This window comes from Chenopodium album, chromosome 2 (genome assembly GCF_948465745.1).
Source record: "Chenopodium album chromosome 2, dcCheAlbu1.1, whole genome shotgun sequence".
NCBI classification, from domain to species: Eukaryota; Viridiplantae; Streptophyta; class Magnoliopsida; order Caryophyllales; family Amaranthaceae; genus Chenopodium; species Chenopodium album.
Genome location: NC_137835.1, coordinates 38,577,968 through 38,595,725, shown reverse-complemented (window position 1 = coordinate 38,595,725; position 17,758 = coordinate 38,577,968). Strand labels below are relative to the sequence as shown.

Sequence of the window (17,758 nt, the reverse complement as noted above, 5' to 3'; positions counted from 1 at the left end):
GGAGGTTTATGTTCATTATTTATTTTTTACCTTGGTTTTATTTATTAGGATTTAACTCTTCTAAGCATGGCGTTGCTTTCACATTTTCCCAAATATTTCCTACCGTTTTACCCTAGCTTTACATTACAAGTTTAAAGACCTTTCGACCTTTGTGCATAGAGTTGTGTAAATGTGAAATTAGTTGATTATAAATGCGAAGAATGATTTGACATATTTTGAGTCGACTATTTAGGTTGAGTGCTTGTCTTTTTGAATCGACTATTTGTGCACTAGTCTTGAATTCTATATGCTCTTGTGGTTTGCTCTATTTGAAAATTGTTAGGGAAGATTGGTAATTGGATGGATTTGATTGGTTGACTTTGCTACATGTTTGTCAGATTTACCTTGAATTATATTTATTAATTTAAATTATTTTGGGGTGAAGTATTGATTTATTTATTCATTGATTTACTTAGGGAGGCAACCCGTACTTTATTTTGCTTTTTAGCTTAGTTTTTTCTTATTTTTGTGTGTGTGTATTTTATTTTAGGGTTTTTCTATACAGTGCCCCTGAGGTATTGACTTTTCTAAGTTGTGCCCACCCATTTTCAAAATTCTACACTGTACCCCCGAAGTATCTTTAGTGTCTACGATGTAACCCCGCCCTAATCCCTCCGTTAACTTAAGTTAACTTTCCGTTAACTTAAAAAAAATTAAAAAAATTAAAAAAAAAAAAAACCGTAAACACCTCTCTCCTCCCTCACAACTACCCACCATCCACCACTACACCTCCAGCCGCACCACCGCCGCACCCCCAGCCGCACCACCGAGCCGCGCTCCTCTCTCCTCGACCCACCACCGCGCGTCACCACCTAGTGCACCACCAAAGAAACTATTGGTCAAGGCAAGGGAGGAATTCGAATTCGAAGTGAAATTTTGACAAATTGGTTTAGGGCTTTTATTTCATTGGATTCTAATTGCAAAATTAAGTTGTTAATTGTTGTTTTTGTTTTGAAATCAAAGAATTTGGTTTAAAATAATATAAAACCCTAATTTTTTCCCCAATTTGATTTTAATTGTTAAATCATCAATTTTGGTTCAATTAGATTGAGATTCAATACACAAAACTTGTTTTAATTGATTTTTCCAATAAAAATCTGCACGAATATAGTTCAATTGGTCGAAAATTTGGGCATGAAAAACGAAATTTGGGCTGTCGCGGTTGGTGGGTCGAGGAGAGAGGAGCGCGGCTCGGTGGAGAGAGGAGAGAGGAGGGTGACGCGCGCGGTGGTGGGTCGAGGAGAGAGGAGCGCGCACGACTTGGTGGTGCGGCAGTGGTGCGGTGGTGGTGCGGTGGAGGTGTAGTGGTGGGTACGTAGTTGTGAGGGAGGAGAGAGAGGTGTTTGGGTTTTTTTTGTTTTTTTTTTTTTTAATTTATTTATTTTGAAGTTAACGGAAATTTAACGGGAGGGATTAAGATAGGGCTACATCGTAGACGCTAAATGTAATTTGAGGGTACAGTGTAGAATTTTGAAAATGGGTGGGCACAGCTTGGAAAAGTCAATACCCCAGGGGCACTGTATAGAATAACCCTTTATTTTATTTATCTTTTTTTATTTTAGAGAGGTAAGGAGAGTGTAACTAATGGTTGTGGGAGTTTGTTTTTGTGCAGATTTGTAACTAGAGAAGGCTTCATTCACGCTGGAACTGTACTCGTATTCCGTCGGGCAAAGCTCGTCCGTTCGGGCGCGCGTAGCGTCAGCAAAATTTGTCAACTTCGATAGGCCATAATATTGCGTTTCTTATCGGATAGAAATTCAACTAGGAAATTAATAAAATAAACCAAGAAATGCATACAAATAGAAATTCAACTAAGAAAATACAAACTAAGAAATAAAGAGTAAAGCTAAGGAAAAATAAAGAAAAGAGCCATAAAATAACATGAATTTCACCCTAAAGAGAACCAAATGAGTTCCATAAATGACACTCATCAAGGGCATCACTATGACTCTTATGCTTCCTACCTACAATCCCCTAATAATTAGAATCATGTTGTTGGGCAGTAGGGTCATGAGTAATAACAACAGCACAATGAACAGAAATATCAGCAGTTGGAGGGATTGTAGTTTCAAGTATAGGAGCAACTTGTTTAGGAACCTAAACCTTAGCTGGTTCCCTGTGAGACTGCTTTCCTGCTGTAGCCTTCTTCTGAGATACATGCTTTACAGGCTGCTGACAGCTATAACCAACCTTGTTACACTTCTTACAAAAGGGAGGAGCCTATTCAAATATAATCTGTTGCTCAACCAAATCACCTGCAGGACTCTCTACTCATCCACTACCAGGCAATGACTTTGTAACATCCACTTCAATTAATAGTCTAGCAAAAGAGACTCTCAGTTGTTTGGATGTACATTCATCTGCACATATTAGAACACCAATAACACTACCTAATCTACTCAAGGTCTCAATATCCTAGCAGTTGAGAGGTAGGTTAGAAATTAAAACCACAAAGGGACAATTCTAAGCACCTCATTATGAAAATTAAACTTATCCGACCAAGGTCTAACAATAACAGGTCTGCCAAAGAACATGTGTGCCCCAGCAGTCAAAACAGTGTTCAAATCATCAGAGTTCTGAAACTTAATCAAAAAATAACCATCATCATGCCAATAGATGTCAGGTTTCAGAAAAGATTTCCACTTTTCATCATTATACCTGTGAACACCAGCAATTGTCGGGTAATACTGTAATACCCCGTATTTTATACGTATTTTATTTAAAGTATGTATTTTATAAAGTATTTAAATAGTTGTACTTATTTTAATTAAAGTATTTTAATTAATATTATTATTAAAGGAAAGTTTATTTAATTATTTTATTTAAAAGTTGGGGTTCTATTTTAGGAAAGTTTAATTTTCAACAAGTTTTATTAGGGAAGGAATTAGGAAAACTTGGAAGAGGGTTAGTAGAGAAGGGGTATAAATATCCCACTTATGAGACAAATCAAACTTTGCCCAGAGTGAAGAAAACCCAAGGTAAGCTTATCTCTCTCTCCTCCTTATTTTTCTTTCCTTTTCTTTTTCCCCTTTCCCTTATTTTTTTCGGCTGCCCTTCTCCCTCACCACCGCTGCCAGCCACCGGCAGCTGGTAGCCGCCGCTGCCAGCAGCGCAAGCCGCCGGCAGCAGGCAGCCGCCGCCGCCAGCAACCGGCAGCCGGTGGTGGCTGCCGTTCTTCCTCCTCTTTTTACCCTTTCTTTTTTTCGAACTATATATATATATATATATATATATATATATATATATATATATATATATATATAAACTAAGCTTTCTTGTTTTAATTTAAGCTATTCTTGGATCGAAATATAAATTATGAGTTTGGGGGTTTAATTTTGATGATTGATAATTGTAAATTGTATGAATTAATTTTCAGTTTGGTTTTTGATTAAAAAGCCCCAATTTTTGAAACCCTATGTTCTTGTTTCATGATTTATTGAAAGATTTTGATGTATAGTAGAGTAGGCCTTTGTTTTAAGTGTTTTAAAACCAAATTACAGCAAGTTTTAAGTATAATAAAGTGCTGAAAGTTTATGTAGAACACTTAATATTGGGTTTTTTGAAGAAATTTTAATTACCCATTAATTGGGACTTAATTTAGGGTGTTTTAAATATCATTTCAGCTTATTCTAAATAATTTATGAAGGGTTTTAAAATAATATATATTGCTGGAAATTTGTTTAGAGTGAATATTAAGACTCTATTATGGATTTAATGTGTAGAAGACTTTGAAGTAAGCGATTTCTACTAGTTGTGGCAGTTTTAATAACGTACTCAAGGTACGTTCGCGTACTTAACATATTTTGATGATTTAGAATCATGCTAGGTTTAATTTCAATCAATTACAAGTAGTATCATGCTAAGGTTTATGTATTGAATTGTGAATTATTGGTGTTGGTGATTGAATTGTGAAGCATGAATTATTTGTGATGGTTTATGGATTGGAAAATTATATTTTGGCATGATTATATGGACTACATATTTATTTATGGCATGATAGAGAGCATGTTTAATTAAACTAATTGTTTAATTATGTTTGGAATATTGCAAAGAAATTTTATTATGGTTCATATAATTTTTAGTGATGCTTTAAGCATGAGAAAGTAGCTATATAAGTGTCTATGTCACAAGGAATAAATTGTATGTTGGTGCCTTTGTGCACTTAAGGTGTTTTAAACACCGAGGGATAGGATTTTCGGAGCTTTATGTGTTTAAGGTGTCTTTGACATGGAGGTAGAATTAAAAAGGGTTCAACATTAAATATTATGTGGTCACTAAACATTCAAGAATTAAATTGGTATGTTTGAGTGATTGAATTATTATTGATGATTGAATTGTTATGCTTTGAGGGTCATCACCAAGTCTAATAATATGTAAATAACGTAAAGTGAAAGAGATTACGCACCAAAACTCTTGGAATGTATATACCTTGAGTATGAACATATGGGGGGAGTTATGTGACTTTATATTTGATCATAACTTCTAATGGAGTACAGGACGCTGTATATTCCTTTTTCTTATTATTATGCGCTGGAATTCCGCCACTTATGTGTGGCACAGGTTTGTTGCTGGCACGGTTAGCTCCCGTGTCAGTTAACCCCAATTTATTGGGAGAGGTATAGTTGGAAACCCGTTCGATGCGTAATCAACGCTAAATGAATTATTTTGTGTCTAGTTAAAGTGTCTTGTTGATTGTTGTGTGTGCTTGTAAATACGTGCAATGAGGTAAGTGTGTGTGATGATAGGAGAATGCATGTTAGTGTGTTTAATTACGCTTATGTACTCAGCTCTGCTGATTGTGTGTGTTGTTTGTGTCTGGCCATGTCTTTATCTTGGCCCTACGATGATCCATTTTAATGGAGAGTAGTGGGGGCAAGTAGAGATACACTTTTCAGGTATTGAAGTATGTTCATGACGGGGCATAAGTGAAGAGAGAATCATGCTAGCTTCCATTAGGATATGATGTGTTTTATGCATTGAATATTTTATTATATTACTTTATGGACTAAGACAAAAGTTTGGTTGTTTCGGTTTTGAATAAGGGCCTTAAATGGTTCCAAGTTGTAGTGGATTTTATTTGACTTTGGTTTTGTTGATTTTCAACTTTACTTTCGTTGGTTTGGTTTTTTTTAAATTGTGTTATTTAAAAAGTTTTGGTTTTCAAGTCTTCCGTTGTGTATCTTTGATAGTTGCCTTAGCCGTTTTCACGGTGGCGGTAATGTCTTAGATATTCCTAAAACGTATTTTAAAAAGAGTAAAGTGTGTATTTAAAGGAAAGGAATTTCTAGGGTGTTACAAAGTGGTATCTGGGAGCTTAGGTTGATATTTTAAATCACCACTATCACGAAAACGTTTTTATTATGATTTAAACTTGGCCAAGTGCTGATTTAATTTTACAATGTCAATTTCATTCCGATTTTATTTTATTTTAATTTATTTTATTAAGAGGGCCGAATTTTTTTTTTATTATTTCATTCTATTTTTTTTATTTATTTTGGTCCGAAAATTTTTTTAGGGACACTCGAAATTTTTTTTATTTTCCGAAATTTATTTTTTTCTATTTTTTTTTATGAAGGCCGAAAATTTGGCCCCTTCCCTATAATTTTGATATATATTTTTTTTAGCAGAGTTAAATTTTTTTAGTTTGTTAATTTTGCAGGGACCAAGGATTGAGGTAAGAATTATGTGTTAAAAGCTTTTATTAATATGTTGATGAGCTTGGGTAGGAAAGGAAAGGGCATATAGGCTAGAATTTAATTTCTTCCCTGTGTGCATAAATTTTATTTTAGGGTGTTCAAGCATGTTGTATGACTAAATGTTTGTGATGAAAGCATGCAATATATGTATTATTTTATGTGATTCTTCAGATTGTATGATTCAACACTGAACTTTGTATTATTTATTTCATTTTATTTAATTTCTTTAGGGAAGGGAAATCTATTCTAAACCTTTTCTCTACAGGATGCCAATCTTTCCTAGCAAGTTTACCCAAATGGGATCTCTCGTAAAGAAAAATAATGAACACCCCTATGACTTTGTAGAAAAGATCAGATACTTTTGTTCCTACATGAGCAATGTCCTACGGGAGAAAGTTTATGACACCCCTGGTCGTATTTCGGCAATGATTGTCCATTGTCTTCCAGAGGAGCCCCCTTACTTTGCTGTCAAACAAAGATTTTCTGATTTTTATCTTCCAAGAGACATCCCAAATTACAATAAATACAGAGACTATTATGGCCAGTGGTATCCAAACTATATTTTCTTAACCAAATATCTCGTAAGGGTGGAGAAATTTTATTGTCAGCGCTTAAACCTTCCCTACCCTGACTACTACCTTGATAACCCAGCAGAGAACAATCCTCCTCCAAATCAACAACCAGAAAATTCTGCTTCTTCTTCTTCTTCGTCGGGGGGTAATCCAGCAGAGAATGGAGAAAAACAAGAGGGTAATAGTTCACTTATGGACATTTCTGATCCAAACCCACCTCCAACTCCAATAATTATAGATATTTCCTCGGATGAGGAAGAAGAAGGGGAGTTTGTTCCAGTAGAACCTGAATCTGAATCACCTGAACCAATGGAGGAGTCAAATCATTCTAACTTCGATCCTTCAAGCTACAAGCAATCCACCGACAAAAGGGACAACGTTCGAAAGGATTAAATCTTATGACTTTCCTCGCCACGAGTTCATATTCTTTATTTTAAAAATTTATTTTTTATTTCAGTTTTAGCAAATAAGTGGCATGACCACATCAGTTTTTGAAACACACTTTTTATTTTAATATCTTCAGTCTATTTTAATTAATAAACCTTATTTATTTGTTTGATAAATTTTTATTTATAAATTCTTTTGTTTTACAAATATTCCATATCACACCATTATTCCAGTAATCACCATTCCAAGCAACTTATCTCCAACAAACATTTATAAACCGCAAACGTCCATGGGAATTATTTTTATATTTATTGTGATGCTTTATTAAATGCATGGTTGGTTAGCAATCAATATTAATTGATAAAGCTACATTAAGGGAATTTTTAGCAATTGCTATCCCAAATTGTTAGCTTCAAATTTTACTATAAATGTTTCAAAAGTCGTTAAATATATACGGGTGTTCGTCTTGAGAGCTAAACCTAGCCATTTCTAATAGTTATCCTTGTCCTATATTCAGGAGAGACCAAATGGAAGGGGGACGAAGTTCAGGTAGTGGTGGAAATGATTTGAATGATGTAGTGAGGCAATTGGCAGCGGTTGCCCAACAATTGGCAAGGAACTCAACTGGTAACGGGGATGCTCAAGGGGAGCTCTTTAAAAAGGTGGCGCAGAGCAAGCCACCAACCTATCAGGGCGAGCCTGATCCTGTTGTGTTGGAAAATTGGTTAAGGGAATTTGAAAAAATGTTTGGAGCTGTGGGATGCCCTGAAAACTCCAAAGTAGGTTGTGCTACCTACTATCTGAGGGGTGAAGCTGACCTTTGGTGGCAACAAAACGAGGCTACCATTAGAGCATTACCTGGGTTCAACTGGACCAAATTCCAAGAAAAAGTGAGAGACAAGTTTTATCCTAGCTTTTTGCAGAAGCAGAAGGCTGAGGAATTTTCAAACCTTAGGATGGACAAGATGACAGTTACGGAATATTACACCAAGTTTATTGAGTTATCCCGTTTTGCTGAAGGATCCGTCTCTACGGAGAAAGCAAAAGCTAGGAAGTTTGAGAATGGGTTAACTATTGATCTGCAGTTGAAGCTGTGCGGGCAGGTATTTGAGACCCTGGATGAAGTATATGGAAGGGTCGCACACCTTTATGCTCTGGAGGAAAAGAAGATGAAAGAGTTAGCTGAAATAGAAGGAAGAGAGAAGAGGAAGGAAGTGGGACAAGTTTCTGGAAACCAACAGGGAAACCAGAATGGTTTTAAAAAGAAGAAATACCACCATAACAATAATTTCCCCAATAATAATAATTTCCAGAATAATAACCGTCAAGGGGGACGTAGCAACAATGGAGGGGCTAGAAACAATAACCAGGGGAATAATAAGAATGGAAGAATTTACTTCTGCATGTGGTGTAGGAACAATCACCCTTGGAGGGATTGTGAAGGCAATTTGGTTGCTTGTCGAGCTTGCAACAAACTGGGGCATAGGGAGTATGAGTGTTACTCTAAGAATGCTAATGGGAATAAACAAAACAACTATAACTCAGGAGGAAACCAGAAGAATTTCCAAGGGAACAACAACAATTTTTCTCGGAATAAGGGAGTGCAGCAGAATGGGGTAAGAAACAGTAACACCAACAATAGTAACAGCCAGAAAAAGGGAGGACCTGCAGGGAAACTGAATGTTTTGAGTAGGCACGAGGCAAAGGCCACGAAAGATGTTATCACTGGTACTTTTTCTATTAACTCTATTCCTGTTAAAGTATTGTTTGATTCTGGTGCAACTTTTTCTTTTGTTTCTAAGGGTATTGTTTCAAAACATAAGGACTGCTTAAAAATAGTAGAGGCAGTTGATTTACCTATAACCATCCCGACAGGTGGGGTAGTGAATTGTACCAAAACTTTTAGAAACGTGCCTTTAGAAATAGAAGGGAAGATATTACTGTCTGACTTTATTGAGTTTGGGTTGAGTGACTTTGACCTTATATATTCTGGGAATGGACTGGATGAGTAAGTATAATGCTGAGATTAGTTGTAGATCACAAAAAGTGAAGATGGTCACAAGTGGTAATGAGTCGCTGACATACTGGATGAAAGGTAAAACTAAGTGCCCAAGGTTAATTTCAGTGCAAAAGTTAGCAAAGTACATGAAGAAGGGGCATCCAGTATATTTCTGCAGTGTCAGGGATATGGACCATGAACAAGTGACAAATCAAGGGGACATAGAAGTAGTAAATGAATAACTAGATGTATTTTCCAGAGGAAATTCCAAGAAGGCCACCTAAGAGAGCAATCGACTTTACCATAGATTTAGTTCCCGGAACAACCCCTATATCCAAGGCACCATATCGAATGGCACCTGCAGAAATGAGTGAGTTGAAGGAACAGTTGCAGGATTTACTGGAAAAGGGATACATTAGACCAAGTGCCTCTCCTTGGGGAGCCCCAGTTCTATTTGTGAAGAAAAAGGATGGAAGCATGAGACTGTGCATTGATTACAGGGAATTAAATAAGGTGACCGTAAAGAATAAGTATCCGTTACCAAGAATAGATGATCTATTTGACCAACTAAAGGGTGCCGCAGTGTTTTCGAAAATTGACTTGAGGTCAGGATATCACCAATTGAGAATTGCTGATGAGGACATCCCTAAAATGGCATTTAGGACAAGATATGGACACTACAAGTTTACATTTATGCCTTTTGGATTGACGAATGCTCCAGCAATCTTTTTGGATTTGATGAATAGGGTGTTTCATCAATTTATGGATAAGTTTGTAGTGGTGTTCATAGATGACATTTTGGTGTACTCAAAGAACAAAGAAGAGCATGTAGAACACCTAAGGGCAATTCTGCAAACATTGAGAGAAAACCATCTTAGTATCTGATGTGTGAAGTTTCTTAGGTTTAGCAGGGTATTACAGGCGTTTTGTTAAGGATTTTTCCAAGATTGCTAAACCCATGACTACTCAAATGAATAAGGACAAGAAGTTTGAATGGGATGGGAAGTGTGAAGAGGCGTTCCAACTCTTAAAACACAAATTAGTTACAGCACCAGTGCTTACACTTCCAGATGATAGTGGACTGTATGATGTATATAGTGATGCATCAAAGAATGGTTTGGGGTGTGTGCTTATGCAAAATGGAAAGGTGATTGCATACGCATCAAGACATCTAAAAACACACGAGGTAAACTATCCAACCCATGATTTGGAATTAGCCGCCATCATTTTTGCACTGAAAATTTGGCGCCATTATTTGTATGGAGTGAAATGTAGAATTTACACAAACCATAAGAGCTTAAAGTACATTTTCACCCAAAAGGATTTGAACTCTCGTCAAAGGAGATGGCTAGAGTATACGACGGATTACGATCTAGACATACAATACCACGAAGGGAAAACAAATGTGGTGGCGTATGCTCTAAGTCGTAAAACTAGTCATGGATTAAACTCGTTAGTAGTAGCTAATGAGTTATGTAGAGAAATGGCAAAATTAAATTTAGAAGTCGTGGAATGGGAAGTACCAGCAGGTATTTTTGCGAATCTGAGTATCCAACCAACAATATTTGACAAGATTCGAAAGAACCAAGAGGGAGATGTGAAGTTGGATAGGATTCGTGAGAAAATTAAGCAAGGAAAAGCTATAGACTTCAAAATTCACGAAGATGGGAGCTTGAGGTATAAAGGTCGATGGTGTGTACCACAGAAATGTGAGGAAGTGAAGAAAAAGTTGATGGAAGAAGGCCACAACACACCTTACTCAGTACACCCGGGAGGAGACAAGTTATATAAGGATTTGAAGAAGATATTTTGGTGGCCTAGAATGAAAAATGAGGTTGCTGAATTTGTGGCAAAGTGTTTAACATGTCAGAAGGTAAAAATAGAGCACAAGAGGCCTCAAGGGACTGTACAGTCATTGGAAATCCCAGGATGGAAGTGGGATTGCATTTCAATGGATTTCGTGACTGGCTTACCTAAGTCAAGGAGTGGAAATGATACCATTTGGGTAGTGGTGGAAAGACTTACGAAATCAGCAGTGTTTATACCAATGAAAGAAACTTGGAAGATGGAGCAACTTGCGAAGGCTTACATCAAGCATGTAGTAAGGTTACATGGAGTTCCAAAAGATATTGTTTCTGACAGGGATTCCAGATTTCTCTCAAAATTCTGGAAAAGTGTTCAAGAAAATTTTGGCACCATACTTAAGATGTGTACAACATTTCACCCTGCCACAGATGGGCGAACTGAAAGAACTATTCAAACCTTGGAGGACATGTTAAGAGCTTGTGTAATAGACTTCCAGGGAGGTTGGGAAGACAGTTTGGATTTAATTGAATTTTCCTATAATAATAGTTACCACGCAAGCATAGGAATGACACCATTTGAGGCTTTATATGGGAGAAAATGTAGAAGTCCAATTTGTTGGAACGACATTAGTGAAACTATGATTCTTGGGCCTCAAATGATTGAAGACACAGTCAAACAAGTAAGGGAAATTCAAGCTAAAATCCAAGCAGCTCAAGATCGCCAAAAGAGTTATGCAGACTTAAAGCGAAGAGAAGAAGAATTTGAAATTGGCGATAAGGTGTTACTAAAAGTGTCACCAATGAAAGGAGTGATGAGATTTGGGAAGAAAGGAAAGCTCAGTCCAAAATACATCGGTCCATATGAAATACTAAAAGAATAGGCAAAGTAGCTTATAGGTTAGCCTTACGTATGGAGCTTAGTAAAGTACATGACGTATTTCATGTGTCCCAATTGAGAAGGTACATCCCCGATAAATCTCATGTGCTACAACCCGAAACCATCGAGTTAGATCAAAGTTTAACCTATGAAGAGAGACTTGTCAAGATTCTTGACAGTAAAGTGCGTAGTACACGCAACAAGAACGTTAAGATTGTAAAAGTACTTTGGTCTAACCAAGAATATGAGAATTCACTTGGGAAGCAGAGAATGAAATGAAAAAGAAATACCCAGAGTTGTTTCAGGTATGTAGAGTTACGGGGGCGTAACTCGTTTTCTTTAAGGGGGGTAGAATGCGGTAGAATTTCGCGCTTTTTCGCTATATTTCAGTTATTTTTGTGCTCTTTGCACGAATTTAAACAAGTATTTCGAGTATTTATGCTCTCAAAGAGACATAAAACAGTAAAGGAGTGACAAAAAGTACAGCAATACTATACATATTAAGGAAAAAAAGTTTGAATTTCGTTCCCCAAGTTTCAGGACGAAACTTTTTTAAGGGGGGTATACTGTAATACCCCGTATTTTATAAGTATTTTATTTAAAGTATGTATTTTATAAAGTATTTAAATAGTTTTAATTATTTTAATTAAAGTATTTTAATTAATATTATTATTAAAGGAAAGTTTATTGAATTATTTTATTTTAAAGTTCGGGTTTTTTTTTAGGAAAGTTTAATTTTTAACAAGTTTTATTAGGGAAGGAATTTGGAAAACCTGGAAGAGGGTTAGTAGAGAAGGGGTTTAAATATCCCACTTATGAGGCAAATCAAACTTTGCCCAGAGTGGAGAAAACCCAAGGTAAACTTCTCTCTCTCTCCTCCTTATTTTTCTTTCTTTTTCTTTTTCCCCTTCCCCTTATTTTTTTCGGCTGCCCTTCTCCCTCACCACCGGTGGCTAGCCACCGGCAGCTGGTGGCCGCCGCTGCCAGCAGCGCAAGCCGCCGGCAGCAGGTAGCCGCCACCGCCAGCAGCCGGCAGCCGGTGGGGCTGTCGTTCTTCCTCCTCTTTTTCCCCTTTCTTTTTTTCGAACTATATATATATTTATATATATATAAAACAAAAAACTAAGCTTTCTTGTTTTAATTTAAGCTATTCTTGGATCTAAATATAAATTATGAGTTTAGGGGTTTAATTTTGATGTTTGATAATTGTAAATTGTATGAATTAATTTTCAAATTTGGTTTTTGATTAAAAAGCCCCAATTTTTGAAACCCTAGGTTCTTGTTTCATGATTTATTGAAAGATTTTGATGTATAATAGGGTAGGCCTTTGTTTTAAGTGTTTTAAAACCAAATTATAGCAAGTTTTAAGTATAATAAAGTGCTGAAATTTTATGTACAACACTTAATATTGGGTTTCTTGAAGAAATTTTTATTACCCATTAATTGGGACTTAATTTAGGGTGTTTTAAATATCATTTCAGCTTATTCTAAATAATTTATGAAGGGTTTTAAAATAATATATATTGCTGGAAATTTGTTTAGAGTGAATATTAAGACTCTATTATGGATTTAATGTGTAGGAGACTTTGAAGTAAGCGATTTCTACTAGTTGTGGCAGTTTTAATAACGTACTCAAGGTACGTTCGCGTACTTAACATATTTTGATGATTTAGAATCATGCTAGGTTTAATTTCAATCAATTACAAGTAGTATCATGCTAAGGTTTATGTATTGAATTGTGAATTATTGGTGTTGGTGATTGAATTGTGAAGCATGAATTATTTGTGATGGTTTACGGATTGGAAAATTATATTTTGGCATGATTATATGGACTACATATTTATTTATGGCATGATAGAGAGCATGTTTAATTAAACTAATTGTTTAATTATGTTTGGAATATTGCAAAGAAATTTTATTATGGTTCATATAATTTTTAGTGATGCTTTAAGCATGAGAAAGTAGCTATATAAGTGTCTATGTACACAAGGAATAAATTGTATGTTGGTGCCTTTGTGCACTTAAGGTGTTTTTAACACTGAGGGATAGGATTTTTGGCGCTTTATGCGTTTAAGGTGTCTTTGACACTGAGGTAGAATTAAAAAGGGTTCAACATTAAATATTATGTGGTCACAAAACATTCAAGAATTAAATTGGTATGTTTGAGTGATTGAATTATTATTGATGATTGAATTGTTATGCTTTGAGGGTCATCACCAAGTCTAATAATATGTAAATAACGTAAAGTGAAAGAGATTACGCACCAAAACTCTTGGAACGTATATACCTTGAGTATGAACATATGGGGGGAGTTACGTGACTTTATATTTGATCATAACTTCTAACGGAGTACAGGACGCTGTATATTCCTTTTTATTATTATTATGCGCTGGAATTCCGCCACCTATGTGTGGCACAGGTTTGTTGCTGGCACGGTTAGCTCCCGTGTCAGTTAACCCCAATTTATTGGGAGAGGTATAGTTGGAAACCCGTTCGATGCGTAATCAACGCTAAATGAATTATTTAGTGTCTAGTTAAAGTGTCTTGTTGATTGTTGTGTGTGCTTGTAAATAGGTGCAATTAGGTAAGTGTGTGTGATGATAGGAGAATGCATGTTAGTGTGTTTAAATACGCTTATGTATTCAGCTTTGCTGATTGTGTGTGTTGTTTGTGTCTGGCCATGTCTTTATCTTGGCCCTACGATGATCCATTTTAATGGAGAGTAGTGGGGGCAAGTAGAGATACAATTTTCAGGTATTGAAGCATGTTCATGACGGGGCATTAGTGAAGAGAGAATCATGCTAGCTTCCATTAGGATATGATGTGTTTTATGCATTGAATATTTTATTATATTACTTTATGGACTAAGACAAAAGTTTGGTTGTTTCGGCTTTGAATAAGGGCCTTAAATGGTTCCAAGTTGTAGTGGATTTTATTTGACTTTGGTTTTGTTGATTTTCAACTTTACTTTCGTTGGTTTGGTTTTTTTTAAATTGTGGTATTTAAATAGTTTTGGTTTTCAAGTCTTCCGCTGTGTATCTTTGATAGTTGCCTTAGCCGTTTTCACGGTGGCGGTAATGTCTTAGATATTCCTAAAACGTATTTTAAAAAGAGTAAAGTGTGTATTTAAAGGAAAGGAATTTCTAGGGTGTTACAAATACCCTACAACATAAAACACTATCGCATTCTTCCATTTACAATTGCCTTGCTTCAGCTCTGAATTCTGCAACTAAGCCATTATTTTACCATCCTTAATGACAAGAGCCACAAAGGATAGATTGAGCCCTTTTCTAGTAAGCTTCCCTTGAACCCCTTTACTTCATGGATTATTAGCCTAAGCTTGCTTCTCATTAGATTTCTCTTTAGGCTGATCGAAAGCACCGGTAGAGGTACCAGTCAAAGAATCAGGTCCCAAAACCAATAGAACATTACCCAATTTAAATGGAACAGTAACCCCTGGTACTGTTCTATTAAGATCTTGTGCAATAGATGAAAAATTGAGCTCAAGATCCTTCAGTGGTTGTTCAGCATTCACTTTTGAATGATTAATCCTTATCCCCAACTGAATCCAATGGAACAGTAGATCGAGCTAATATTTCATCAATTTTCTTCTAAATGGTCTGGCCAAACTGACAAATAATGGTTCTCAATAGCCATCATATCTGCTCTAGTAATCATCTTAGTAGTAGGATGAACTAGATAAGTTGGAGGACTAACCAGCTTTTTGAATAGTGTCATTTATGGCACTCATTTGGCCTCTTTAAGTATGATTATCATGCTATTTTATAGCCCTTTTCCTTATTTTTTTTCTTACTTTTGTTCTTTATTTCGTTAGTTTGTGCTTTCCATAGTTAGTTTCCTTGTTTTGTGCATTTCTTTGTTTATTTGTTCTTTATCCCTTTTATTTGTTTTTTTTCGTTTAGTTTTAGGTTATGATCGTGTTTCCAAGGATTCTCGAGTCTTCCTCTCATATTTCTCATCAATTTGGATGCCTCATGTTCCCCTTTCGAAGCTTCAAGTTTGAAGGAACGCAAAGAGCAAGTCAAGAGATCGGTGCACGTATGCGGTGGGGGCGTCATCTTTGCCATGAACCCACCAAAATGGCCCTTTCAAGAATGCCTTCCTTGCTGTTCATCATCACCATAAAGACGAGCCCACGAGGATGAGCTTGGACGAAGAACAAGGGGGCTCCTCTTCTGCCAGGTGCGGGCGCGCACGAGGGTGGTGCGGCCGCGCACCGAGGTGGCGCGGGCGCGTCTAGTGCGGTTGCGAACGCGCCTGCCAGGGCCCCTGTTCCGTACCCTTTTTCCCGCGACCGCGCCTCTCCTCTGATGCGACCGCACCTTCCGGGGTTTCTTTTGGGACGATCTAGCTATCTCTTCTTTTGTATCTTTCCTATATATAGTTTTTTCTTCTATTTTAGGGAAAAGAGAATTAGGAGGAGAATTATAATAGAATTAGAATCAGTTTTAGATAAAAAAAAAAATTAGAGAGAGAAACTCTAGTTTGAATGTTCAAGTTTTGTTGAAAGTTTGATTTATTTGATTTTGATTTTAGCTTGTTTGATTTGATCATGATGAATTTGTTGATTAGCCTTGTTTTGATCTTGATTTCAGTATCTAGTGAGTAGATAACTTGCTAGGGTAATGGTGAAGCATGTATGAGTAATGGATTAAAGCTAATTGGGGAAAATTGATGGAGTCGACTATGTGATTAAATTGGTTGATGATCATGTGCATGTGTGTGATTAATTATAGAGTAGCTAACTTTTATTGTTGCACTAGATTGCATTATAAGTTTGCATTGATAAGGACCATTGATTTATGGCTTGCGTTTAACGATTGAGTTGTCTTGTGATGTTTCCTAGCTAGAGTTTATCGTAGTTGACGCTATTTAGACCGCTAGTAGAATAGCTTGATATGCTCTTTTGGTTACATGATTGGTCTTCGCTCACATTGCTTGACTTAGTCACTTTGAGCTCCCAATTAGTTGAATCTGTTACGATTGCATGTGGATCCTTTCCCTAATGTTTATTACATTTGATTTCTTCTCGTTTATTAGTTGTCTTTGTCCTAGCATAACATTCACACCCAATCATTACATTTCGGAATAACTTGACCATAGACAATAGATAATCGCCCACCATTCCTTTGGGTTCGACCCTTTACTTACCATTATACTTGTGTAGGGGTGTGTTGAGTGTTTACAAATTTTGTTTGGCTTTGGGTAGGGGTTAGCTTCAATGACCTAGCTTCAACCCGCGTCAAAATGGCACCGTTGCCGGGGAATGGTGTTGTGATTGTGTATTGTTGTTGAGTCTATTCCATTTTATTCAAAAATATAAAAAGATTTTTCTTCTTTCTTTTCGGCTACACTTGTAGTCGTGTTACTAACAATTTCTTTTGAGCTTTTGCATGCATAGTAGAACTCGTGTTAGGACCTTAGTTCCTTTGGATCCGTAAATTGAAAGAAATCTTTCACGTAGAAGGGTAGCCAACCGGTCTTTGAGCCTAAGTTCCTCAAGTGAAGAAGAGTTTTAGGAAGAAGAAGAGCAAGCTATGGGAGAGAATCCAAGAGTAGCTTTGAAGGAGTTGGGAATTCCCGGTGCCTATAGATTTGAGAGTGGCATTGCTCCACCTACAACACTGGCGAACAATTTTGAAATTAGACCGGCCATGACTACTTTGATAGAAAGGAGGCAATTTAGGGGAGCCAAGAGTGAGAGCTCGTTAAATAACCTAATGGAATTTGAGAAGTATTGTAATACTATTAAGGTGAACGACATTTCTCAAGAGTTCATTCGGCTAAAGTTGTTTCCCTTTTATGTTATTGGTCGTGCCTTAAAGTGGTTGGATAAAGAGGTTAAGCCAAATTCCCTTAGGATGTGGGATAAAGTCATTAAAGCTTTTTTGTCTCGCTTTTAGCCACAAAAGAAGACGACGGGTGCTAGGGCCTTGATCCAAGGATTCAAACAAAGACCTAATGAGAATCTCTATGAAGCATGGGAGAGGTACAAGGATTACCAAAGAGAGTGTCCACATCATGGAATTCCTACCTATCAAGTGCTACAAATTTTCTATGGAGGCTTGAGTGCTCAAGGCAAGTCATGCCTAGATGGAGGAGTCGGAGGTCCTATAATGAATAGGACGGAAGAAGAGGTAGTTGACATAACTGAGGATGTGGTGATATACTGTAGAGATTGGCAAGAAGGAGAGAGGGAGTCTATGAGCAAGAGTGGCTCGACGGTTTATTCGGTGGATCATCTCAACGCGATTAACAACTTGTCTTCTCAAATTTCAAATCTAGGGAAGGAAGTGAGGTCGATCAAAGCAAAGCTTGAGACTGTTTCTACGAATTCATTGAGTCTTCCCTCCCAATCTAAA

The 17,758-nt window shown here is 36.7% G+C and overlaps 1 non-coding gene across 1 annotated transcript; it reads right to left on the bottom strand.

Moving 5' to 3' along the window:
• Nucleotides 1-17,317: 17,317 nt before the first annotated feature.
• On the bottom strand, nucleotides 17,318-17,424 carry LOC145607046 (small nucleolar RNA R71). The gene has a single exon (XR_014105489.1). It is a non-coding gene; the product is annotated as a small nucleolar RNA R71 (small nucleolar RNA).
• Between the last annotated feature and the right edge of the window lie 334 nt (nucleotides 17,425-17,758).